Genomic DNA, 27,641 nt, shown 5'->3' with positions numbered 1-27,641 from the left:
AGCTGGGGAAGTGCGAAGCTGTCAGATGATAGGGAGAAGAAACTGAGAGGATGACGATTAATATTTGATTGACCACGATTACTGACCAGATGCGGCATTTTGGGGCTCTTGGAGAGTGTTTGGTTTGGCAAATTAATTGTGCTGTCCTCTAAAACTACTGCAACTCCTTTGATGACGCATAAAGAATGGAACAAACTTTGCGTGAATCTGGTCATTCTTCTCCCTTCTTTGTTGACAGAACTGGTTACGATGCTTGATTGTGGGTAAAACTTATGCATGTAATTCTTAACATGACACTTTCACAGGAATGCTGTGCTGTCTGTGTGGAGCTGGTTGAAAGGGCCTGCAGCTCTGTCTCAAGAGCAAAGCTTCAGCCGCCTGCGACATGCTTGAATTAGGTCCGATTCATTCCCATTCCCCTCCTGGGTCAGGAATCCCTATTGTCATGTGATCTTTGACATGCACCCACCATGGTTTTGCCTGAGGGGAGCAGGACGTGGCCGGGGGAAGGGAACGGCTGTAAGGGACTCCCTCCCAGCCCCCCCAGCCCCCCACTGTGCCATTAATGGCTGAACTAGATGCAGCTTTAAAAATCACAGCTGGCTTGGTGTTCTCTGCTTTCTAGTGCAGAGGCACGGTGGCCACAGGGACAGGAAGGGCATTTGAAACATTCGAACAAGTGATAAATGCACCAGGCTTTTATGTGTTAAGTAGGGACAGAAAACTGAAGTTGATTTCTAAGCCTTTGCGTCCCTACATTTGTTAAAAAACACGTTTTTTTACAATGGATTATGTGTTGATTGGGATTGTTTCCAATCTTTTTATTGATATTCCTCCTTTTCACAGAGAATCTGTGTCTTCAGTTTGGTCATTTTAGTTGTTGATACCTACAGTATGTTCCAAAGAGAAAAGGAAGGTTTTCAGTTTGTGGACACTCTCTGTGGTGGGTGGCTGTTAGATGTGGCCTCTGTTAGGATTATTGTAACCCTTAAATGAAATAAATGGGTCGACTGTGAACAGATTCTATTGACTCAGTGAACCTTGTGATGTCTAATCCCTGGATTTTCTAGTCAGCAAACCTGCTTACGTATAATCAACATCCCTGGAAGTGTCTCAAGTTCCATCTAGCATTTGTTTTGTTATGTTGCCGCCGCCGTTTAGAAAGTTAATTAGACTTCTGCTAAGTAGAAGGTTTATGTCTGACTGTGGGGTTTGTCTGGGTTTGTAAGTATCCATTTGTCTGTTAGGTGGGTGGGAGTCATTGAAATGTCAAGCGGATATCTGGAAATCCTTTTTCTGGCTGGGATTTTACTGCATTTTCAAATGCACGATGCAGGTGTTGGACCGACCTGAACCTCACAGAAATGTGTGAAAGCAACTCATTAACACTGCGTTACATAATGTGATAAACACCAGAAATGGCTCATTATTACCCAAGTTCAGTTTAGGTAGACTAACAGACTCTCCCAGGCAAGATGAGGAGATTATGAAGTGGCAGCTCTCCAGGACTTTGATTCCTTGGGGTTAGGTGTTGTTGGGGTTATTTTTGCTTTATATGTTTTTGGGGGGGGTCTACTGTTACTTTAGTTTTTAGTTGCTGTTTGTTTGGTTAATGAAAGTAGCTTTGCTTTAATTATTCTTCACCTCCACAGTTTGGGTCCCCTGACGTTACCCGGAAAAAAAAGCAAACAAGAGAAATTTTTGTTATTCTATTCTGATTGAACTGCATGTAAAAGCTGTCCTTTTCGCCGAGGCAGTGGTATTGTATGTGCCTTGGGTGGGACTCGACACCTTGAAAACCAAGTTAACTGAGGGGAAAAATAGGAGAAACACATTTCCCATGGAGATTGAAAAGGAAATCTCCATTTGGTGTGGTTTACTTTAAACTAGATGTGTTTTTGTAAGAGAACCACTGTGGTCACATCCTGCTCTGAGTGCTTAATTCAACCCATCTGGATCCTGTCGTGGATCTGAAGAGAGTGCATCTCCATCTTCTGTATACATTGACAAACACGGCCCAGATTGAGAATGCGTCACAGGGAACACTGTTTGTATTAGGGTGCAAGTGCACCTGGGAAACATGAGAAGAACATGCCTGTCTTTCTTTAGTTTTCATTCTGTTTGTCAAAATTTCAACATCCACCCAAATATTCTGTAGTCTTTGCTTTTGAGACGGATTCAGACATTTTCCACTGTGATGAGATCTGCTTTATATTTATTTTACCACACAAAGACATACCCAAAATGCTGTGGTTGGAAAAAAATGTGCGATGTATCAGTTTTGACTCTCAGGTTACTGTGTAGGTCGACCTCTGACAAACCTTTAGCCAGCTGTGTGTTGTGTTTGCATTTGAATGGCTCACAAAGACAGAGCCACACCCATTGGGTCCACTATACTCTGAGTTCAGGGTTGTTTCTTTATGAGTTGCTTGGGAGGGGATTAGCTGACTGAATCTGGTGTTACAGCCGCAAAGCTTTTTTAGAGTAAAGTGTTATTCTGTAAATTTGGGATCGATTAGGGTAATACTGTTTTCCTAATCATGTAATATATGGAGAGAAGGCTTTTATCTATATTTGCTCCCCTTTACAGTCCTGCTTTGAGGGCAGAGCATCCTTTTGAATGTTGTTGACAGCTGTTATTTGTATTTTTATGTTCTCCCAGCACTCAGTCTTTCAGGTGCTCTCAGCTGTTCTCTCATGCTGTCCCTGATGTCAAAATATTGGGTTGACAGCTGCAAAATACAGGGACACCATAATTACTGCTTATGTTCCAGCAGAAGAGGATTTGTAGGACCACTTGCTCTGTACACCCAACTATCTCCAGAACTAATGGTACACTGAGTGCTCTCTTACCTCTCAGCACCTCTTTCCTGTTAGAGGTGAAACCATCACTTATTTGCTCGTCTTTCCCAGGTAATCTCGGTAAATGTCAGTGTATGGCGTAAAGGTCTGAAAATTACAGGACTCTATAGTATATGCACGTTTTGTATTAAAGATCAGAACATAGAGTAACACCTTGAAATCCACTTAGCTGTGTGCAGTCTGATCTGTGATACAGTTTTGTTCCGTGCTCTTCTTGCCTTCAAACTGGAACTACTGGAAGCATGTCAGAACTGGGGCATTTTGTCTCCTTTGCACTTTACAAATATTGAACTGTACAAATAAAATGTATGAACTGAATCATGCAAAATCATGCATTTCTATGGTAACATACACTATATTGCCAAAAGTATTCACCGTAATGTATTTTCCAAAGGTGTTTCAATCATTTCCATGGCTGCATGTGTATAAATCCAAGCACCTAGGCATGCAGACTGCTTCTACAAACATCTGTGAAAGAAGGCGTCGCTCTCAGGAGCTCAGTGAATTCCAGCGTGGTACCGTGATAGGATGCCACCTGTGCAACAAGTCCAGTCGTGAAATTTAAAAACTAAATATTCCACAGTCAACTGTCAGTGGTATTATTACAAAGAGGAAGCGATTCGGAACAACAGTAACTGCCATGTAAAATGTCAGAGCGGGGTCAGCGGATGCTGAGGTGCATAATAAGCAGAGGTCTTTCTGCAGAGTCAATCGCTACAGAACTCCAAACTTCATGTGACCTTCAGATTAGCTCAAGAACAGTACGTAGAGAGCTTCATGGAATGGGTTTCCATGGCCGATCAGCTGCATCCAAGCCGTACATCACCAAGTGCAATGCAAAGCGTCGGATGCAGCGGTGTAAAGCGGCACTTGTCTGACTGCATTGTGCCAAGTGTAAAGTTTGGTGGAGGGGGGGTTATGGTGTGGGGTTGTTTTTCAGGAGCTGGGCTTGGCCCCTAAGTTCCAGTGAAAGGAACTCTGAATGCTTCAGCATACCAAGAGATTTTGGACAATTTTATTCTCCCAACTTTGTGGAAACAGTTTGGGGATGGCCCCTTCCTGTGCCAGCATGACTGCGCACCAGTGCCCAAAGCACGGTCCATAAAGACATGGATGAGCCAGTTTGGTGTGGAAGAACTTGATTGGCCTGCACAGAGTCCTGAACTCAACCCGATAGAACATCTTTGGCATGAATTAGAGCGCAGACTGCGAGCCGGGCCTTCTGTCCAACATCAGTGTCTGACCTCACAAATGCGCTTCTGGAAGAATGGTCAAAAATTCCCATAAACACACTCCTAAACCTTGTGGAAAGCTTGCTCAGAAGAGTTGAAGCTGCTATAGCTGCAAAGGGTGATGTCATATTTAACCCTATGGATTAAGAATGGGATGTTACTTAAGGTCATGTGCGTGTCAAGGCAGATGAGCGAATACTTTTGGCAATATAGTGTATCATTAGATACCTGATCATCCACTTGATATGTGATATGAGATGGACTGGCTATACTTTTGTTTCCTAAACTGCCATTCCCATGTCTTATTTTCTTCCATCAACAATAGACACAATTCTTTTTTTTTTCTTTTTGTGGAGTGGAGAGCGTCTTTTTTATCGGGGGGCTTATGGGAGCTTTCTACAGAGGAGTCTAGTGGGATGACTTCATTGACGCGCGCTGCTGCAGCACAGCTCATTCACTAAGGACGTAAGGACGTCCATAGTACTCAAAGTCATCGTCCACGTCGTCAAAATCTGATAAATATCCTGCCATTTTGCACACAACTAGCAGCAGCAAACTCCGTGTGAAATTAGCCGACTGTCACAGAGCACGGAGTAAATAAGCTGTGCTACAGCGGTGCGCGGCGATGAAGTCATCCCACTAGACGTGTGTGTATAAAGCTTCATATTCCCCCCAATAGCCCCGGATATCAACAACATGGCAGCTATGAGCTAACAGTGCAATAGTACGCGTTCGGTCATTCATTCATCTTAAAGTATTGGTGAAATAAAGACAGATAATGGCTTATTTAGAGGCTGTATTGTCTATGCCCTGCTTATATGGATAAGCGGATGTTGAGTGATCTAAATATCTTCTGAAGGAGGCCGACTTTCACCAAACTGTTATCGGTGAGTAGATGAACGTATTTTATGCCAGAAATAAGGTCCAGGTTTTAAAAAAACAAACTTCTCCTTTAATGACGATCTTTGGGACCTGAGGATACAAATTGTTGGAATTTTTTCCGATGGATCTGTGTCCATTCTTGCTGAACACAAGAATTCAGCTGCTCAACAGTGCATTGTTGTAGACTGCCGACAGGTCAGTCAAGTACAGAGAGCGTGTGAAGCCACGCTGTGGTAGGCCGTGAAGAATGTGGTCTGGCATTGTCTCGCTGATAAGATGCCACCTCAATGAAAGCATACGTCTCTCCAAAATTCCAGTATAGGCCTCTGCATCACCTTCACACACTTGTAATTCACCCATGATGAAACGAGGACTCATCTGACCACAGAACACATCTCCACAGAGGACTCTGTGCAGAGTTGATATTTGGCAATCTCTTTGTGTAGTAGAAGGATACGTTTGGAAGTGCAGCTGCGGACTGTGATGAGTAACACAGGTTTTATAAAGTACTCTGTAGCTCATATGGCGATATATTAATCGTGGCTGCCTGACAGTTTCTCATGTTTCATTGAAGATTAAGAATGTTTGACAGTTGTTTCCATCCTTGGCCCTCACACACTGATTTTTCCCAGACTCCCTGAAAATATTTACATTTTTATGAACTATGGAGGATGAAATTTATTTGAAATCTTGCTTTGAGAAAGGTTCTTTTGGCATTAAGTGGTGAGCCATAATCGATCCATATTGGGAAGGATTAAGCTTCTGGTTAGGGCTGGGCGGTATGGCCTAAAATGTATACCCCAGTAAAATTTGAGCCACTGACGGTATACGGTATATATCGCGGTATGGTACTTTTGTATATAAATTACAACAGAACAGTTTCTCAGTGGTTACCATAGCACCAAATAAACACTTTCAATCAGGATGTTTGCAGCAATATTAAATTAAATGTATTGTGCAAAACAGAAAACACAGGAAATATAAAAAATATATACATTATATTTATATTTAAAAAATAAGAAAAGGTCAATTTCCTCGAATAAACTCTGTGAGAGAAAAGCCGCTGCCTCTTGGATAACGTAACTTTCATAGGCGCCTTCCACTTATTCAACATGCTCAAATATGCGTCATGTTTCAGACACCCCATTTGTACATGTTAAGCTAAATGCTTGTTAATACGATAAGTGTTTTTATTACTTTGCATGTCTTCCAAAAGAGAAAATAATCAGGATTTTGAGGATGTTACCGTTACACACCAGCTGAGACGCAGGGTAGCAAAATATTATGGGCGTGAAAACGAAACTTAGAAAATCGGCTCGGCGCATGCACAAAACCACAAAGTAGCAAATCTCGACAAGTAGGAGAAGTCGACAGAACACCGGCTTTGACTCGTTTCATATTCCGGAGCATGGTTAGCCCGCAGGTGGTAAAACAAATTACTCGTGTTACCTTGTCTTGCGATTACTGTCGCCCGGCATATCCAAGCGGATGTTCAAAACTTTGCATTACTGCCATCTACAGGACTCATGAGCTATTGCGGTATAAGGTATGCCAAAAAAATCTCTACCGTTGGTGAAAAATACCGCATAAGGTATGATACCGTGCATACCGCCCACCCCTACTTCTGGTCTCAGGATTTTATACTCAATTCTGACACCCTCACCTATGTCAAATTAATCTTCTAGAACTTGTACATTACACAAACTTTTTGTCTTTCATTGCCTTTCTTCCAACTTTTTTGAGTATGTAATTGGCATCGATTTTTAAATTTGCTTAAATTTTTTTAAGATGGCATCACACCCTTTTACCTTTTAGATGAAATGAAAAACAACTCTACATTATTTGAGGTGATGAAGTCAATTCTTTCAAGGTGGAGGTGGAGTGAATTTATGAGCAAACATTTAGTTGATTAAGTAGATTTTTAAGAGTTTGAACTCTTGTTGATATGTTTTAATGGATGGGTTAAAAGCGGAGGACAAATTTCATGTGTATGCATGTATGCATGACAATAAATCTGATCTTAATCTTAATCTAATGTCGAGTATTTCTAAAATCCATTCACAGATGGAAAGGTTGACCAGTAGCACTGACTCGTGACTGAATGTGGATACACGGTTTCCTCATGACAATTCAGTCTGTAAATTATGATTCCGTTACCTTTGTTACATCAAGTAGACTGTAGATTATTACTTTTGGGAAAATGTTGCCAAGCAGCTCTAATTTTGTCAGGGGTAACCATGGCAAACAGATAGAGTAGGATAGTGTACCCAGAAACCAAAACCACCATGCCAAAAGCCATTTACCCTACTTAGAAATTGTTACATTTCATGCAAGGTGCACTTTTGCTCTCGGTGGTCAGTTTGTCAGCACTACTGGCTGTAGTCTGGATGAAAACTGGTTTCCATGGCCACCAGGTGCAGAATTTTCCACCACAAAGCCAAATGTGGCTGTAGCAAGGGAAACCGGATCTTTGTACCTGGCACTTTGTCCCAGTCTTCGGCTTTAGGTAGTGTTCACGAGTCCTCTCTGACAGCCTGCTGAACACAGAGAGACATGAAACTAGAAACCCTCCCTCTCCCCACCCCACATTTTCATTCTCTTGTCCTAAGAAATGTATACCAGCTTTTCTCTCTCGATCTACGGCTGATTCAGAGACTGTTTAGACGACATTATGTCTTCATTTCTGGTGTGATCTTTTTTCACAATGTTAAAGCTACTTTGGAGATTTAAATCTGAAATAATTATTTTAAAAGTCAGATATGAACACTGTTAAACCAAGCATCAGCTACCACCAAATGTGTGTGTGTGTGTTTCTTTTTTCTTTTTAATGAATGAATAGACCATTCAGCATTTCATGAGGCCCCTTTTGGGAATGCCATTGTGCGTTTTGAACCTCACTTTGCTGTTATATCCCTCTTTCGCTCTCCACGTCTGCTTATCTTCTGATTGACTCTCGTGATGTGCAGACCGCTTTTCAAGGCATCCTTGAATTCCATTCATTCACCCGTCCTTCAAGAGTTGCCATGTCTGTAGGCACTTCTCTTTTTACCCTCTCACAAATCTCACACCATGGGGGTGTGAACTGAGGAGAATCCTATGGGACGGGGAGATTACCATCAAGGCTAGAGCTCCTGTGACAAAAGAGGGATTTGCCGAGTCCTGTGCCTCCTGTCTTTTACTTTCGTATGGGTTTTTATGGAAGTAGGACTTTGGGGGAGGTATGGAATTCAATTACACGACCTGTCCTCACTGTACATGTCAGAAAAAGAAAAGTGAGTTTTCCAGGTGCATTTGGTATTGGATCTTAAGATAAAAAGACTTGGAGAACATAACAAAGACAGGGAAACAACAGTATCTGTTATCATTTTTTGCTTTGAGGTGTCTCAGCATCAACTTTCATGAATTTGAGAGAATCTTTGTGAAGACTTCTCTTTATCCACATTTTATACACATCATTGCTTGAAGGTCTAGTGAGATAGAAGACTTTGGCTCTCATTGGATCATGTGCTGAGTCCGGATTTTCACAAAGTGAATGCTTTGATTTTTCATAACTTGGAAGTCGCTAATTGTTGTGTGAATTATGAGCTTGCAGACAATAGATTGCACCCTTCATTCTCTCGCTGGTTGTTATGGGCCAGGTGGCACAGTGCCATCCATTGAAAGGCTCTGAGAGTAGAAACATTGGCCATCCGTGGGGATGATAAGTATTTAGAGGTCCACTGAAAGATTTGCAGGGCTATTTGTCTGTAGAGACCGTGACATTATTGGTTGGAGATGGCAGTCAAATTCCCTTCCTGATTGTCCTCTTGACTGGCTGAAATATCCCATGAAAGTCAGTTTGTGCCACGTTCAACAGAGCCCCGTTGTCTTACAACTGCAGTTTATAACCTTATTATTTAGGCTTGGTAATGATCTTCGCTGTGTAAAGTTTTTGTAGCTTGAAGTTTCCTGTTTTAAATGTGTCCGGCCATGAAAAACACAGAATAGAAGGTAGGAAAATAAGCAGACCAACTCTAAACGATGATATCCATTCAGGTGAAACGGATTGTTTCCCACATTGGCACATTGTGAAGTGTTAACTAATGGCATGTTTATGTAGCAAGGTTTCAGACAGTCCCTTCTAACAGAGGCTACATCATGATCCATATATATACTTAATCAAGAATTGTATTTTAAATAACAAATGACCAAGAAATACTTGGGGCTTGTTCTAGAAATGACGTCAACATACCCATGATCTATTTTTTATGTAACTTAAGGAATTAAGATAATGATTATTTGGATATCTGGATGTCAACCTGGTAAGTGAACCCAAGTTTTCTGACAATCACTGCAGCACATGTAGAACTGACCATAATTACAGCTGTATATTATGTTAAATCAGTATATTATACAATATACTATACTATACAATTGATGCATCTTGTTCTGCCAGGCTCCAGTTTACCTCCCTGAGACGACTTTCCACCTCTCAAAGGTTTTCCCCTCACTGCTTTCTTCAACACCACAGACATTACAGAGAATAGGAACATGTTCTCCAAATTGAGAAATAGAAGATATTTTTCAGATTTGAGGATACCAAACCTGCAGTTCACAGAGTAGTAATAGTAGTGATGATCATAGCCATGTTAATTTTATCCAACTTTTTGACTTTTTTCTAAGTTCTAAGGATTTTTTTTTTTTTAAAGTTTGACCAGCCACTAGTGCTATGGCTGAGGATTTCTGCTTCGAATCTGCAGAGCACCACTGAAAGTCAGACTAACTGGAGGGAAATGTGTAAACCTATGCTGACTTCTTGCGGGGTAAGGCTGTATAGCTAATTTCCATGTGCTTTGAAAAGCAGGTTAAATTTGTAAATGTGTGTCTCTGGGCGAGATAGAGCTGGGAACCAGGCTGACCTTAGAGCTAGCAGAGTGAACTCTAGGCACGTAGCAGATGCAAGCTCGCTCGCGGTGGAAGCTGCTAGCTCTGGGAGTACTTGTCTTGTCCTAACCAGAAGCTAGTGCTAGCTCAAGGAGTTAACACTGTTCTCAAGCCTATCAAGCTTGGCGCTGTAGGCAAGCTTCCTTAGCCCAGCTAAGACCAGCTCAGCCAGGCATTCTCAAAGCTAGCTTGCTAGTTTGCTAGTACCTTTGCTTAATTGGTCTGTGTCTCTTTTTAAGGAATACAATTTTTTCTCTAATGAATTGATTTGTTTGTATTTCCTGTGTACTTGTGGTTACAGCCATGACTCTGCAGTACTTGCAGCTAAAAGTCAGCCACAACTTGGCATTGAAGGGAACACAACACCTGGGTGCACATGTTGCTGTTTGCTGAGAGTGCTGCACTCAAGGCTGCAGAAGTGGGCTCAGCTCACTTTTTCCATTTGTTAAAGCCCACTTACTGAGTCCAGACACAGATAGAGATTCTATAATTGACAGCAACATTTGCGGATGAAAAGAGATGTGACAGCAGTTGGTAACTCACTCTCAGTCCTGCTTTGTGGAGCTAACCTCTGTAACCTCCAGTCACAAGTAAACTAGCCTTATTGTGTCAGAAAGTAATGCCCATCAAAAATTGTGATCCAATACAGCCTGCAGGGTACATCACGTCGTGGTAGCTCACAGACTTGTCACTTGGGAGATTGTTGAGGTTACGGAAGTTCTGTGAATACGTTTTAGTCCTCAAAACTCTGGTGGTAAACATGCTGACAGTGGCCATGTTTTAGTGGGTTTGACCGTATTAAAAAAAAACATTTTAGTTGAAAAAAGGGTGGAAGACAGCATGCATACATGTAAAAAAGCAGTGTGTTCTAAAATATGGCCCCAAGATGCAATGTATCAGGAAGAAGGGCATTTTCTCTCATGTTTGGTGCTCTGAAACTACTTCTATACCATTAAAGATATACCATTACCACAAAAAATATTGACATTTTTTTTTAAAAGTAATTATTCTTTAAATTGACATATGTAATTTAATGTAGAGTCAGTCCTCCACAAACTCACCCTAGTTATTTTAGAGTGATTGATGTCTGTATTTTCTAAGATATATTGCAATAAGATGGTCGACCTAAATTAATTTTTTTTAAATCAATACTTACATTTAATGTACAAGTTCTGTATCTCTACTCTGGTGTGATTTATAGTCTTCATTACTCTGCGAGTTCACTAAGTTCACTTGTTTCAAATCAGGTTTGTGAGCCAGCTCACCAAATCCCAATCACGTGGATTAAATCGTGCCTTTGCTTAAGCTGAAACAGAGGAAGACCATGACCTGTGGGCTTTTTGTGCTAAAGTGGCCAGTTTGGGAACAATAAATGCTGGCACCCCAGACTTTAGTCTGGACTGTACTAATTGAGGGTTCTGATATTGTGCTGTTGATGAAAGCCCTCTTTGTCCCACTTACCTCTCTTCATCCACTGTATCCCCGGGGCTTGGGACATATCCATAGGCATTACGTCATTCCTTTCCAGCCATTGTCTCCACTCATCACAGTTAATTAAAGTGTGTGAAGAAGGTTAAATTTAAACTAGCCAATAATATTGACTGAGGAGTGTTTGAAAGTGTTGTAACGTGTATGATAAAAGTTTGTGCCCCATCAACACCCTTCTAAGAAAATGAGACATTTCCTTCTATGGCAGGGATTATTAAAGTGAAACGTGTAAAAGCCTTTTTCCACACCCTCTTCAAGCCGGGACCGATGTGCCTTCATTGAGCTTTAGTTTGAAAGTACAGAGGTGATCTGTCGCTGATATGCCTTCAGGAGGTAGTAACAGAGGCGAAATGGGCTCTGCATGTAAGGGCAAACACGACTCTAACCAGCAACGCTGTTGTCACTCAGCTGATTCCATTCCTGACTTGATGTGTGTTAAGCACACACAATGTGGGCTGAAGTATCTCTGTCTGGGATGTGTGAATCACCAAGGAGAGACAGTGGTGGGTCTTTTTGCTCTGATGAGCCACAACCACGATGTGAAAAGGCCAAATAAATATGTTGCTCATTAATCTCTGAATCATATGTGATTGATGCGGAGTAGCTAAGCTAAGCAACAACTTGCTCAGCCAGCATAGAGAGGGAATTATAGTAAGTGGATAATTAAATGTAACATGCTCTTATCGCTTTAGTTCTTTTCCTCAGAATGGAATTTTGTTGCATATTGTAAGATGTTGCCTTTCTGATTCACTACCATTCAAAGTGTAAGGTTTGTGACCAGAAAGACCCGTTTTGCCTAATTTCACTGTCCTAAAGTGTCTCTTTTTTTTGGTAAGTGGATGCCTTATTTAGTTATTTTTAGGACTGGGCGAGTTAACTCATTAATTATTTTACGCTGTTAAATATTTTATCGCGCATTAACGCAGGTTTTATTATTGTAAAAGTCTGTTGCTCACAGGCTTTTATTTTGTAAAAGTCTGTTGCTCTCTGCTGTGGAACCAGAAAAGAAAGTAATCGGCGGATCCACCAAACATGGAGAAGGGTACGGAACTTTTACTCGGCCATTTTCATTTTAAAGTTCTTCCAGACGGCGGAGTCGACAGAAACAAAGTCATCTGTAAACACTGCCAAGTTGAATTGTCTTTTCACCGTAGTAGCTTCAGTCTAATATATCACTTAAAGGCAAAACACACAACTGATAGCAGCAAGTCATTCAAGGAAACAGACAGTGGAGCGAGGCTTCTACATAAAAACTACAGAAAGATGCTGATGTTAAAAGTGTGTTTGCACAACAAATGTAATGGCACTTTCATTCATATGGCAGCACATTTAAAATAACTATACACTACTTTTGAATTCATTCTTGGATTTTACGTACAAATGCGATTAATCGAGATTAATCAGGGAAATTATGTGATTAATAAGATTAAAAATTTGAATCGTTGCCCAGCCCTAATTATTTTATTATTTATTACATGTTTGCACCGAGAGGAGAACTGTGCCCTAATTTCGTTGTGCTTGTGTACACTGTACAATTGTGCAATGACAATAAAGTCTCTTAATCTCTTAATCTTAATATTTTCTGAAAGTGTCGATCTACATAGACGGACATGGAGTTCTGTGCGTAGATGAAACTCAACATCTGATTGAGGTCCAATGGCTTCAAAGAACCAGAGAAAAGGTATAAGGGGCTCCACAGGTCGATACAGTGAGCTACCATCTGCTCCTTGCACAACTTTATAGATGCAGAAAAGAGATCTGTAAGCACATTCTTTCCACGTGAAGCCCACATCTTCAGTGGAAGATGTTATTTATGCATGAATTCAGTGAAGGCAACAGGAATGGAAAGAAAATCATTTTTGACATGCTGAATGTTGATAGGATATGCATATGCATCTGCACCTTTGCCCGCATTTTTAGCTTCTCTGTAAATCACAGACCTGTTAAGGCATGTACAATTTTTGCATTAACTGAATGTGAAGTTACTGTGAACTAAGAAAAAAGATTGGTTGAAAGTGACTGTGAAAGCCTCTTGTTTAAGGTTTCCTTATAAGTCAAAGTTTCAAAGGCTCTCAAGAGTTTTTTGGAACAGTTTGTGGCTGAATATTAACTCATTTTTTTTTTAATTTTTTTAGTATTTTTTGGTTTTTTTATGCCTTTAATGAGAGGACATTTAGAGAGAGACAGGAAGCAGGGGGCAGAGAGAGGGGAACGACACGCAGCACAGGGCAGCTCGGTGCGGGAGTCAAACCGGGGCTAGCTGCAGCGAGGACTGTAGCCTCTGTACATGGGGCGCCTGCTTAACCCACTACGCCACCGACCGCCCCATATTAACACATTTTTAAACATATTGGAAAGGAGACAGCGACAAAAAAAAAGATTCTAATCGATGAAAATAACAGGCAGTAGCCCTAAAATGACATCTTGTTGTTTTTAATGTGGACAATGCAAAACTAATTCCAGCACTCAGCTCAGCCCTTAATTCATAAACAAGTTAAGGAGCCACTAGATGATTTCTTCCATTGGTCAGTTTCAAAATGCATGTTAAAATCTGCAGGACCTGATACTATATGAGTACTTTTGTTTGTGTTGCATCTCTCAAAACCATCAGTTCCATTGAGGATTACCTGGAATCTTTCAGGTAAAACTGTATTTAAGGCAGACCTTGTGTCAACACTAATCCCTTCCAGTCAAACATCATATTGTTGCATGTTATCGCACTGCAACTTGTTTGGTCCTCACTGTGCAATTTAAGGAGCAAGAAATCTTAAAAATTATTTTTTAAAGCATTGCATCAAGGTTGTTAGGCGGTCAGTCAAAGTGTCCTGTGTGACTGACACGAGAATCCTAAGAATGCTGATAGTCTGGGAAATTTGTCAGTGGACAGTCTACATGGCAAATAGGTGGGCCTCTGTTTTATTAGATATGAGCATGTCTTGGAATGCGACCATAATGTACCTTTTGACTCAGTGAGCCTGAGTTCCTTGCTGTTCTAAAATGCTCATTTATGCTTTCTTTTTAAACTTTTTAAATGATTGATTTGATGAATTCTTGCTCTGCTCTTCTGTTCTCATTGTCAGACATTGCAGAGGGTAGGCACCTCTAACAACCATTTAATCAAATTAACTCACACTTTATCAGAAAGCAGGCACTCGTGAAAACGCTGTTCGCAGCTGCTTCCCAATAGAATCCCTCACGTGAGTGAAACAATATCTTGCATTGTGTGGAAGAAGCACAAAGAAAGCAAATGTGGCGTAAGCTCCACGGTGTCACTGTCAGAGTGGAAATGCCACCTGAGGGCATACATTCTGACACAACATAATTGAGTCGGGTTGTGGTTGTGGCTTTACGTAAATCATATTTTATTGCTTCTCCATGCCTGTGTTGTCTTGTTACAGTATGCTCTGCAGACAGTCTTATGATTATGATTTGGGAGGAAAGGACTCATTAAACCAACTTAAGAAACATCAAATGAGTGTTAGATATCTATAGCCACCACATATGTTCAGCTCCTGGTATTGTACACAGTTACATCTGTAAAGAGTGCATACTCTGTGTTAATGTTTGGCTGTGCACGCTCTTTAGAATCTGATTACAGATGTTTTATTGCTTTCACAGAGGAATCAAGATTATTTCCTTCACCCCTCTCTTGTTTTATGTTTTTGAATACATTTCCTTTCTTCTGTTTTTGGCCTGATCTGACACTATGGAAGTAGTTTGTATTTAGATCGTGTACAGATCCTTTTTCCTTTTCTTTTGTGTAAAACAAAAGAAAAAGTTGTTCAGGCCGGTCTTGAAGCTGCTATTTGTTCTTTGTTCCACCTCAGAAGAGTTTTGATTTCGAAGACGAAATCCGGCGTGACCTTAGGAGGTCACTCAGATGATTGAGACTTTCAAGAAATGCATGTATGCACTTTGAGAATAATCTGTGTTTTATTTTGCTGAAAGAAGCCTGACAGTTCAGTTCAAACTGAGTAATGAAGACACTGTCTTACTTTGGGTATAACCTTTAGGCAAAAAGAAGGGGAAAAAAAGATGATTTTGTTTTGGATGATTATATATTTTGATCTATTTGACTTTTTAATGTGACAGCGCAGTCATAAAAATGAGGTGATTTAGGAAAGCGAAAATCCTAAATCTAAAGACTTAATTTTCCATTTCGATTTAAAATATGTTGAATTATGCATCATATTGAAATCTTTTGGACTGAGAGGAGATCAAAACCTTAAGTTTTAAAGTCATAAATCAAATCAAACGTCCTTGCAGCTTATTATCTCTTCTCTCACCGTTCAAACTTTATGTTGAAAGTCAGTTGGACTAATGGTAAGCCATTGCATTATTGGTTGTTGAATGTTAGAATATTTAGAGGTGAAGAGAACACCACACCTTTTATTTCATTTAGAAGCAATGTGCACAGTCACATTGTCAAACAGTATCTCCTACAATCAGAAGCTCTTTCCTTGACCTTGACAGCAAATATTGTGAGAAAGTGAAGCTACAGATGCACGAAAATATTCTAGAAAATGCAGATAGAATTTTACCTAAATCACATTTCACAAAGGCTACGTTACATATGTCATGTTAGTACAGGATGATATTACTTTATAATCAAGGTCAATGATTTAAAAGAGGAAACAAAAGTGCATAATATTTACCTCCATGAATCACAGTTACAGATGTTAGAAAAGTAATCAAGTTTTGCTTTAAATGTTTCAGGCTTCAGGAATTATTGCATTGAATGATCTCTTTTTCCATTTATAAATGTGGTATTTTCTATGCTAAAAGAGACCATAACGAAATTCTTGAAGCTCCTTCATATTTTTAGAATTTGGCCAGCTTTTATCAAGTTTTGGAGCCCCCCCAAAAAAGAAAGAAAAAACACTATTCAAGCAGATCCCTGGTATTTGATTGACTGATAGTGAACCTAGCACGAGGGTCAACGGGACCTGTTCCTGTTGCAGCCGCAGTTAGGAGGCACCCATCCCAGCTGGGTCATTTTACAGGCTTCAACATGCTCACAAAGCCACTAAAGCACCGTTTGAGATGTGGAACTGTTGGTTTGCAGCTGGAGCCTCCCTCCAGATGCAAGCGCTGATTTGACATTAAGTAGTATTTCCTCATCGTGATGTATATTTATCCCAGTCATGATTGTTGATGTATGTGCTGCTTTAAACAGGGAATTAACTTTGGAAGCAAAGATTAGTTGAGGTTGATGTATAGCACCACAGCAAATGGGAGCATAAGTCAGACTTTCGAGCACATCATTGACAATGAAGTTGGAGAAAATAATGTGTGGGCTTGGTGTATCACAGAATGATGGATGTTTTTAGACCCCAATTCCACCACACTTAACCTTGAGGGCAAGGCAAGTCAAACCTTCCCTGCCTCAGCAGATGCCTCAGGCCAAGGCAAAACAGCTTCAAGAGGCCTGGCTGCTCTCCAACAGTTAGTCTATCACTGGAAATTCACAAAGCGGTGAAAAGCACACGGGCAACAAATTGCTACCTGATAAAGTGACAGGCTAGCTTACCGACTGGAAAGGTGGAGCATGTATTGAATGGGTTTAGTGTGTATTCTGACTTGTGTTTGGACAGTGTCACGAGAAAAAAAATCTCTTCGGATGTGCCGGCTCACATAATGGGTGCATTTGCCGCCACTTCCTACTTCATACCTTGTGTCTTTTTTCTTGGGTTGCCTCTCGGCTGTTTGAACACATTCTGGCCATACATTCCGCCAGTCAGCCCAAAGAGCCGAACAGCGCTATTGAGTTTCTGCTGAGTTATCCAATAGGTCTGATCTGTAGTGGCATAGTTGCAAGGTGGGCTTCCTTATTAAGTTGAGGAGGCTGCAAAGTCCTCAAACCTTTTACAGGAGCCCAAACTTCTCACTAACCGCACCTATATATGAATGAATGAATTAAAAAAAGACTTTTTTTGTTTTTGAAAGGAAGTCATCGAGCGTCATGGCGTCATACTGCCCTCCCAGGGTTTGTTGCAGGCTTATCAACGCTCATTAAAGCGGGGCTCAGTAATATGGGGTTTGTTTACTATGCAATACACACCCCAAAGCTGTAGGGGGAGCTCCGTAGAAAATAGGCGACAGTCTAGCCAGACTGTCGTAAACCCACCAGAGGCAATTTACGGTTTATTTTTCAAGACACTGGCAGAGAGTTGGAGAAGTAGAGATGCTTAACTGGAATCTTTTGGGCAATCCGGGCTGATTGGATCATTTCGAGGAGGGGATTCGAGTTATACTGACCACTTGAGTCACTTATTAAAAAAAAAACCCTTTCTGCCGTTTAGTGGCTATGCGTCTCGCCTTTTTTTTTGTCCCATTTATCAATTCATTTTGATAAATCAAAGAGCAGCCTATGGCTACAAGTTCATTTATTTTTGTCAAGTAATAATTCAATGCCATTTTATCTGAAAGCCAGACACAACAGCTAGTGTGTGCATTTACACAGCGACAAATGTGGTAGCATTAGGTGAGGCAATGCTATGGGGGAAATTTTGTGTCAAAAAAATTAATATAAAAATGAACGAATTCATAAATGTATATATAATTAATATAAATATAAAAATGTGACACAAATAAATGTATATATGTAAATAAATATACATATATTTGTAAATATATTTTCGAGATTTTAAAATAAATATGATTGACTTTGTGTGTGCAGTCTGGCAGTCTGTATTTGTGGATCCATTTTTTGCTCTTGTGTCCATGGCGTAATTTTGACACACTCCTACTGTGCTGCACGATGCACAAACAAATGCATGCCGATTTGAATGTGAACAGCGGCACAGCCCTCTATTCACGGAGCATCCGCCAGATGGCAATGTGCAAGGCACAGGGCAATGGCAGTGCCTAGCAGTCCAAGACAGAGGCTTTGGACGATCAATATGGAGTCGACAAGTGGAACAACTGGATGGGTATGACTAGTAGTTTAATCATTTATAACTTTTCCTAAATCCCTTTGGCTAGGCAGAATGAAAGGTAAAATGTATTAAACTTATTAGTCCAGGGTATTCTTCATTAAGACTGGTCTGGAGCTAGAATTGACTTAGATAGAATCAGAGTAGATAGAACCTAGAGAATCTTTGATAGATTCCGATTCAGGTTCTCGGTCAATGGGAGAAAGCATTCCGACAACAGAATAGCTATTGATGCTGGCGGAGCTGCTATGACTAGCGTCATTGATCATATGTTTTGAACATTTAGATAACAAATATAACACAATGAACATCAGCTGCACTATGTTATAAGCTGCAGGTTTCAAAGCATGAGGAAAGAAATCGCGGGTTATAGTATACATTACATTACATTTTACCTTTCATTCTGCCTAGCAAGGGATTTAGGAAAAGTTATAAATTATTAAACTACTAGTCATACCCATCCAGTTTTTCCACTTGTCGACTCCATATTGATTGTCCAAAGCCTCTGTCTTGGACTGCTAGGCACTGCCATTGCCCTGTTCCTTGCACACTGCCATCTGGTGGATGTTCCGTGAATAGAGGGCTGTGCCGCTGTTCACATTCAAATCGGCATGCATTTGTTTGTGCATCGTGCAGCACAGTAGGAGTGTGTCAAAATTACGCCATGGACACGAGAGCAAAAAATGGATCCACAAATGCAAAAAAATGGATCCACAAATGCAAAAAATGGATCCACAAATGCAGACTGCCAGACTGCACACAAAAAGTCAAGCATATTTATTTTAAAATCTCGAAAATATATTTACAAATGTATGTATATTTATATACATATATACATTTATTTGTGTCACATTTTTATATTTATAGTAATTATATATACATTTATAAATTCGTTCATATTTATATAAAAAATTTTGACACAAAATTTCCCCCATACAATGCTGAGTTTAGACCTACAAGTAAACAACATGGAATGATCTTGCCCTCCCTATAATCACTAAATGATTATTTTTCAACGACTGTACAAGATGCATGAAGCCACGCTAACCGAGCCTGTAGCTGCCTGTAGCTGCCTGTAGCTGCCTGTAGCTGCCTGTAGCTGCCTGTAGCTGCCGACTGGGCGCTCTCTCGTCAAGTCACGAGACAGAATCGAAACTTAAAAAGCTCCGAGTTGGCATGGATACGCTACTTGCCCGTCTGACCGCTGAATCGCTGGCTCTGGGTGACTGAGTGGTCAGACGGGCAAGTAGCGGTGGTTCTGCCATCACGATATCTATTACAAACTATATTACAACTCTAGAAGCTAACCGCATTCAATTTAACTGTCGACAGCTAATGGAGAGGGGGTGTGTCTATCAGGCTACCTGGCTCGGCTCAGAGCCCTTTACGACCTGCCGTGAAGCAGTAGTTCTCGGCTCTCGTGTGTCGCGAGACTTCCAGAGCTAAACAAAGCACGCGGCGCCACAGGCAAAGTTGCAAGCGCTGTTTCGGGCTAGGGCCACCAGATGGAGATGGAAATGTCACCATTTTCATCTGAACGGGTCAGCCAAGCAAACTTATGATTGCCAAGCAATTTTATGACCATGAAAAAGTTGCATAGCATGTCTTTAAATACTAACAAGCCATGACTGAAAGTTTCCTGGCCTTTTAATATGTGGCTGGAATTGTTTCTGTTTGTAGAGATGATGGTCATGGCTCGTCTGCAGCTGTTGAAATATTTTCTTCCAGCACTTGGTGTCAGATGTGTAGCATGAAGAGGAGCACAATTTATTTGTGCTGCATCATAAAACATTTAAGAGCGCCTTCTTTTGCTTCATCTCCTGTGACTTCATGAAATCCAACCTCTGAATGCCCTTCCTTTGTCAATTTGTAGCTGCTGCGGCATACTTTTGTTGTTTTTGTTGCAGCTGAATGGCGCATTGTTTGCCGGAGAGAAGAAAACGAGGCCACACACACACATACACACCTCCTCCTCCTCCCTGCTGGAGTTCCTCCACTAGCCAGAAATGCCACGACGTTAAGCTGTCTGTGTGTGCAGCTCCAAAGTCTTGTGTGTGCCCATTTGAAATAGGTTAAGGGTGTTTGTGTCACTTACAATGAAACTGTCCCTTCCATCCCTCCCCCCATCTCTGTGTCCTAATTTGATTCTAACTGTGCTCCCCTTCATTGAGTCCAAATAGTCATAAGCTCAGGGGCTAAAGTCGAAGTGAGGGTTAGCACGACCCCTCTCTGACTGACAACACACACACATACACACAGTGAAATCTCCCTGGTGAATAGTCACTACTTTAGGGGAATGCCTCAGTGTGGACAATAGCGATGTATCCTTGCTTAACTTCTCCCATCATCCATCTTGGAACACCGCAGGACTGCAAGATCTCCTGTGTTCCCCCCTTAGCTCAAAGTGTTTCGGTCTGACATGTGTTCCACCCACAGATGAGTGGGGAAGCAGACTTACACAGCAGATTTTTAATTAGTGGGAGTATGCAGAAACTTCAGGGGGTAATCTTAAAAAGAAGCCCTTAGTTACACCACTCCGATCTGTCCGGACGAGAACGCAGAAATCCTCACAAATGTTGAAATAATGATGCCGGGCCATCAGGTGGCGATAATGTAAATGTAAATGTATTTATTTATACAGCCCTTTACAGACAATCCTTACGATGTACCAAAGTGCTTTACAGCAGGTAATAAATAAAGAGAAGAACAAGTAAAACAAATAAAAACAATAAAAGAACAGTGAAAGCAATAAAATACAACAAAATCAAATAAGATGAAATAAGATAAAAGTGTCATCATATAATATTTATATTATAATATAATATAAATAATAATGTTTATATTAACGACACATCAAAATCTGCTCAAAACATAAGAGAAGAACACTCTGAGCGTGCCAAGTTAACTGATTTTTCTTTGGAGAAAATATGGTAGACCAACGGAAATACAAATGTGTTTCATTTGTGTGGAGAGAAGCAGAGTTGTTGCTCAGTGTGACGGTACAGTAAAAGGTGATAAAAGCCCAGGAAAACATCAGAAAAAAGTTATACAGGTGTCACTGTTCCTAAGCTTTCATTACACAAAGCAACAGTGGGAAGCAGGCTGAGATGTCCAAAGCCTGCAGAAACACACATACCGAGAACAGAGTTTTCAAAAGCCTTGTCTTTGGAAAGCATTTTAAAAAATCTGGGTTGTTTTCTCACTAAAAACACATTTTTTACGACAAATTCCAGCGAAATCTATATATTTTGAATACTCACTTTATCGAGTTCAGGGACGCCAGGGAGCTGGAAATGGCGCTGCTTCACCGCAGGATTAGCCAAAGAATAAGTCCTACAGATATGCAAACATTACTTCAATAAAGAAGAAGGTTCACAAAGTTTGATCACAGTCATTGACCTGTTGGAGCTCATTTAAGTTCTCTTACTGAACTCCTAACATGTTCACAGTGGCAGTGCAGACGCACCGTTGTTTAGCAGATCGCGTTTATCACATTCACTTCAGTAAAGTAAAACTCAACTTCATGGTAATGGCCATTATTTTTCCAATTGTTTGGTCAAAAATTTGACAAAATGTATTTGACTTCTAACTTGATAGCGGAACTGGAAGGAAAGTTAGTCGCCAACATGAGCTTAAGGCATCCTGTAGGTGACATTCTCTGTCCATGATGGAGTAGGCCTTGCTGTAGTTGTTGATATATTTCTTCAAAACCACAAATATGAACCTCACTGTGGCACTTGAGAGCAAGTTGGGATATCACCAAAGTAATTAGAGTTCACTCTTTGGCCACCGTCAGTATCTGCAACAAGTTTCATTGTCATCCATTCAGTAGTTTCTAATGTATTTCACAAATGAAATCCAAAAAAAAAGAAGGCTGAAAGAGTGGCAATCCTAAACGGGTTCAGGAAAGCAAAATTTGAAATCAATACAGATGATGTCAGCTGCAGCATAGGTACAACACGTCATTGTTTGCTTTATAAAGGAAAAGAGGAAAGAGAATACCTTCTTCTTTTGCTGTAGCAGCTGAATGACATGCTAATGTTTGGAAGAGTGGTAGCTCGTAGGCTAGAAAACCTTTGATGTCAAAGCATGAAAGGGTGTGAGCCTTCCAATCATTGGTCTATAGGGCAGCCTGTGTAAGTGTCTTCCACACCCAATACATGTTCTTCTTGGACACGATCATAAAAGTTAGCTTTCAGGGCACAGAAAGAGGGGCAAATTACGGGAGCAGGTATTCACAAAGCTGGACTTTTATGCCCCACCCAGACTTTAAACGTGAGCATTTTTGTCATGGTGACTCTTTGAGGAGTTTTTGTTAGTTTGACTCGTGGACTTGCAGCATGTTGATAAGGTTAAAAGTCTCAGTTGTAAGACTATTTAGCCTTTAAGTTCTCATTTGCTTAATTTTTTTTCTTGAAAACAATCAAAACCAAGTGAGAAAATTTAGGAACTTCTATTCATCTGGCATTCAGTTCCTTTAAATAAATAACTGGATGGCTATAACCTTCGACCATTAGAACTATGTGTGCGCCGATCCATCTGCTATCAACATCATCTGTTATTGGTTTGACAATTTGATTGTTGGTTTCTAAAACAGCCAGGAGTCAGGAGTACAGATTAGATTTTTACTATGAGGACGTTGATCTGTCTTTCCAGTGTTAACTCAGAATGCCAGCACCATTTGAGAGGCAGTGGGTGGATGCTAACACCGTAGCAGGCTACAGCGCTATGTCTTTTTAACACTGTGTGTATTCATGTGTGTGTGTGTGTGTGTGCAATCAGGTTCAGGCAAAGTAGAATTAATGAGCTATGAGCTATGTTATTGTAATTACAATAAATGCGGCACAAAACTTGTTGCCCAACAACCAGACATTGACAGATATCAAGCCAAGTCAGGCCCCAGAATATTACTATGAACTTTAACATTTGGCTTTTGGATATTTTGACTTTTTTCTACTACTTTTTAGACCAGCTACAATCACTTCAGGCATATAACAGGAAGTTTGGGAATCTCATTTGAGTCCAAACCAAAGTAATGTCCCTCGCTTAGGTCCTTGTATCGAAGAAAATGATTCCGCAGCCATCTCTCGCCATTCGGAGACGTGACTGATGCAAAGCAATGATGATAGAAAATCCCTGTGTGACTGTTAAAAGGATCTCAGCCCACAATAACTTTTGTGCCACAACCTCTTCCTCTGTTCCGTCTCCCTCCTCCGCCACTGTCAGCTGCTTTATGGAAGCGTTACAGATGTGAAGTAAATCACATGTGGAATAAAAACACCTCCAGCTTTTCCCCTGAGAAATCACTTTAACGTGCTTAAGGAAACTCCATTTGGTAAAACTCAGTTTTTTGCTTTGCTGTGTGATGATATGACGCGGCGCTGCAGTTTTTTTGGAATTGGAATCAGTTTTGCAGGATGTGTTGTGGTAAATAAAAATGAAATTTTGTTCCTCAGTCGTGCTGAATAAAATAAGGCCTTTTGTTTGTCTGTCTTGTTTCCACGAGGCAGAGAGCTCCACTCTAAGTGACCACACAAAGTGTCAGCCCTGGGGTTGTACTCCTGATCCTCTGCTCTGCAGTTTCTCTTTCACTTGCTGTATTTTGGGATCACAAAGCCTGAACCAACATGATTAGAATGCCCTTTTTTCATCTTTTGTCCCCTTTTTTGTAAAGAGGCTTTTTTGTTCTAATGGGCTAATTTAACTTGGAATGTTTTCTCTTTGGGCCTTTGAGCTGGGGGTCGGGGGCTGTTAAGAGCTGTGAGCAAAGAATGAAAAGATGGACGAAACTGTTTCACCCTCTGTATGTGGTTCAGGTCAGCTCGGGCCCTAATTCTTTCATTCTTCCATTAAAGTAATAGAATTAGGCCATTCTTTTTCTTGAATATGCAAATTTACTGCTGTGATTTTAGTATGAAATAAGAGTCATGTCTAGTTAAATGAAAACCAGTTATTCACATAGAGGTCAGTTCTTTGCCTTTTTTAAGATACATTGGCTTTTAAAAATGTTTTGCATTCTCAAAAGAAAAAAAACAAAGAGCATGTGAAATCTGTCTTTTTGGAAAAAGCAGCCTAAAACCCACAGTGGTCTGTTTTGGGTCGTTGTTTTGTCTGTTTACTGAACAGGAACTTAATTACTGGGAGGGAAGTTGGAGTATAAGAAAAGAAAAAGAGTAAAAGGAGATTCGGAGGTGGAAGTACTGCTCGGTCTCTCTGTGTGGAAACGCACTTTCAGGGAGAAACATTTCTACAGCCTTTTTGACCTGTTTCTAATTAAGTGGGTGTGAAAGAGCTCACTAGATAAACATAATTTAAAAATATCCTGTGGATACCTGGGAGGCTCATTTAGCCGTTACCTTGTACATCATCCTATTTTTTTTTTTTTTTTACCAAGCATATTGTGCTGGGATCAGGTAATAATTCAGCAGCATTCAGCAAGTTTTACTTCACCACTGCCTTCCCAAGCTTGTTTCGTCTTGTCTTGCATGAGGCATGGAAGGCTTTCATCTGCAGCCTCCGTGCTTACATTGGATTATAGAGATGAAGTTCCAATAAGAATTGAAACCCATAGAATTTCCTCTTTTTTATCCGACTTCTCCCTACACAACTCAGTCTTAAGAACAGATCTGTGCTTTAGGCTCCTGTGTTGACATGCTTATGATTGTGTGTGGTGAGAGTTTTGTACACCTAATTTATATTTTCAGTTACTATAATTAGATTAGAACCCACAGAGGACCCCAATTTTCCTCTGTCTCACATCCACGTCCTTGTCAGCTGTCTTCTTTCTCCTCGTTGATTGAATTAACTGCAGCACACCCATAAGATTACGTAATGCACCGACACGTCTCTGTGCTTGAAGCAGAGAAGGTCCGATACGAAAAGTTATTCAAGTTTGTTAAAAACATTGCAAAATTTTTTCGTAAGTTCCTTTTTGAAAGTACAAAAAAACAAAGCTAAATGGGTTCGAAAAAAAGTCTTAAAGTTGGTCATGCTAGTTGTATGTGTGAAAGAAAAATGGAATGGGGCCTGAATCGAAGTGCTGCTTGCAGCCACAGTTTGTGTGGCCTAAAGTCAATACAGATGTTACAAAAGTGCAATAATGAATAGTAGACTATTTGCTTTGAATTGTGACTGCTGGTCGTCCACGAAGCGTTATGGTTGTGGTTTTTTTATGTTTTAGAAGTGTCATACAGAGCAGGTCTTTCTTGAGTCTTCATCATCAGTTGGTCCTCACGCTCTTCCCTCCACATGCTCATGTTGTGCTGCTTGTTGAGGAAATTGTTTGCAACATATTGATCTAGGGCTGCAGGTGGTGTAGTGGTTAGTACTCAGTGGGGTCACATGGCACTGAAAGGATCAGATAACTGGCTAAATTTACAATAAGAATGAGTTGAGCAAGGGTAATTATCCTTGGATATGTGGCGGTGAATGAATCGAATCAAACTCAGGCATTCGAGAAACTGGCGAATGAAGAGCAAGATGAAGGTACGTCCCTCTATATTTAGTTTGTGATGAGCTGCTTGTTGCACAAACACGATGCACAACGGCGCATTCTCCATCGCGTTGTTTGTTTCTTTCTGACGGCGACTACAACAGTAATATCGTCTCTTCCGACTTCCGGTTCCCGACCCCGGGAAAAAAATTTCGAGCATGCGCAGAACGCAAAGTCTAATTCACCACGTGCTTCACTCGTCTACAAACATGTTTAATTTGACTTTCAACCGAGTTATCTCTGTCTTAATCAGATCGTGAGTAATCCGATCCGATCCAATTTCTTGTCAGATTCAGGTGGCTACATGCACTTAACTCATTGGCTGCCAGCCATTTTCAGTTCAGAGCCACCCATACTGCCAAGTGTTTTTCAGTATTTTGACTGATTTTCCAAGACCCACAGAAAAGTGTGTCTTATGACTATGTACACACCGAAATTACCAAAAGAAAGAGTAGACTCTCTTCTTTGATCAGGAAAAAAAAGTTTGTTTCTACCATTTTCAGTCTTTTAGGAATAGACAGTAGAACATAGGTTGGTTTCACCAAAAACAGCTGTTTGACCAAAAAAACGGAGAACACGAGCTCTTTTTTTTTTTTTTGTGCATAGTGGCACTGCTGCCACCTAGCGGGTAATTTTGCCAGTATATTCTCTGTTTAGTGTTTACAAGCCTAAGATTTAGTGACGAACTCCGCTAGATTGTCCCCCAGCCCGCTCCGTTAAAAAAGCGCAATTGACATCTATAGACGTCTTTGGCAGTGAACGTTTTTTTTTAAATTGACGTCTATAGACGTCAATGGCACCAAAAGAGTTAATAACTAAATCTTATTGTAATTTAGCCAATTATCCGATCATTTCAGTGCCATGTAACCCCACCGACTGTTGCCTCCCAGTAAGAGGGTTCCAGGTTCAATTCCCACCTGGGTCCTTTCTGTGTGGAGTTTGCATGTTCTCCCTGTGTATGCGTCTGTTCTCTCCGGGTACTCCAGTTTCCTCCCACTGTCCAAAAACATGCATGGCAGGTTCATTGGTGTCTCCAAAATTGTCCCTAGGAGTGAGTGTGTGGTGTTCTTTGTCTCGTGTGTCTCTGTGTGGCCCTGTGATGGACTGGCAGCCTCTCGGGTGTACCCCGCCTCTCGCCCGATGACCGCTGGCTCCAGCCCCCCCGCGACCCGACAGTTGGATTAAGCGGGTACAGAATATGGATGGATTGATGTTAAGTTAGCCATTAGCTTTCTATCGTTGCTGTCAGCTCACTTCCCGTGCACTCATTTGTTAAACTGAACAGCCAATCGAATCGGACCCGAACCGACCCGATTACCGTTCCAACATGTTGCGTTTGTTTTTTGATTTACCATGCCGAATGGGAAGTGGGTCCAATAAGGCTCCTGTGAACCCTGCAAACAGTGTGCATTTGTGTTTTTGTACATCTACAAAGTCACTGATTAAAAAGCAGGAAAGAAAACTACTTTTTTGCTCATATTATTTTGATTGCTGCATTCTAATACACGTACGAAGAGCAGGTGCGGTCGAAGGAGTTCACATAAACAGCAGGCTCACCTGAGATTAGCAGTAGTTTGGTGTGTGGTGTGTGTGATAAGAAATATTTGAAAAAAAAACAATATATTATGATCATAGCAGAAATTTAATGGCAGCGTTAGAATGTCTTGATGTGATTTATTATCACTACCAGTCTAAGAAAATAACCCATTTTCAGCACACACAGGGATGGCCCTTTGGAGTTTTTCCTCCTAACAGACCAGTTGAAGGTGTTTAATGCTTGGTTGACTGAGTAAAGCTTCTGGAAAGGACTTCCTTTCAGTGGCACAG

General features: G+C 40.7%; 1 protein-coding gene across 1 annotated transcript in view; it reads left to right on the top strand.

Moving 5' to 3' along the window:
• The window catches only part of col18a1a (collagen type XVIII alpha 1 chain a), a 99,817-nt gene that overhangs the window by 1,284 nt on the left and 70,892 nt on the right, over positions 1–27,641 (top strand). The window lies entirely within an intron of this gene.

The sequence above is a fragment of the Odontesthes bonariensis genome, chromosome 12 (genome assembly GCF_027942865.1).
Source record: "Odontesthes bonariensis isolate fOdoBon6 chromosome 12, fOdoBon6.hap1, whole genome shotgun sequence".
Taxonomy (NCBI): domain Eukaryota; kingdom Metazoa; phylum Chordata; class Actinopteri; order Atheriniformes; family Atherinopsidae; genus Odontesthes; species Odontesthes bonariensis.
This window is presented reverse-complemented; position numbering and strand designations above follow the sequence as displayed.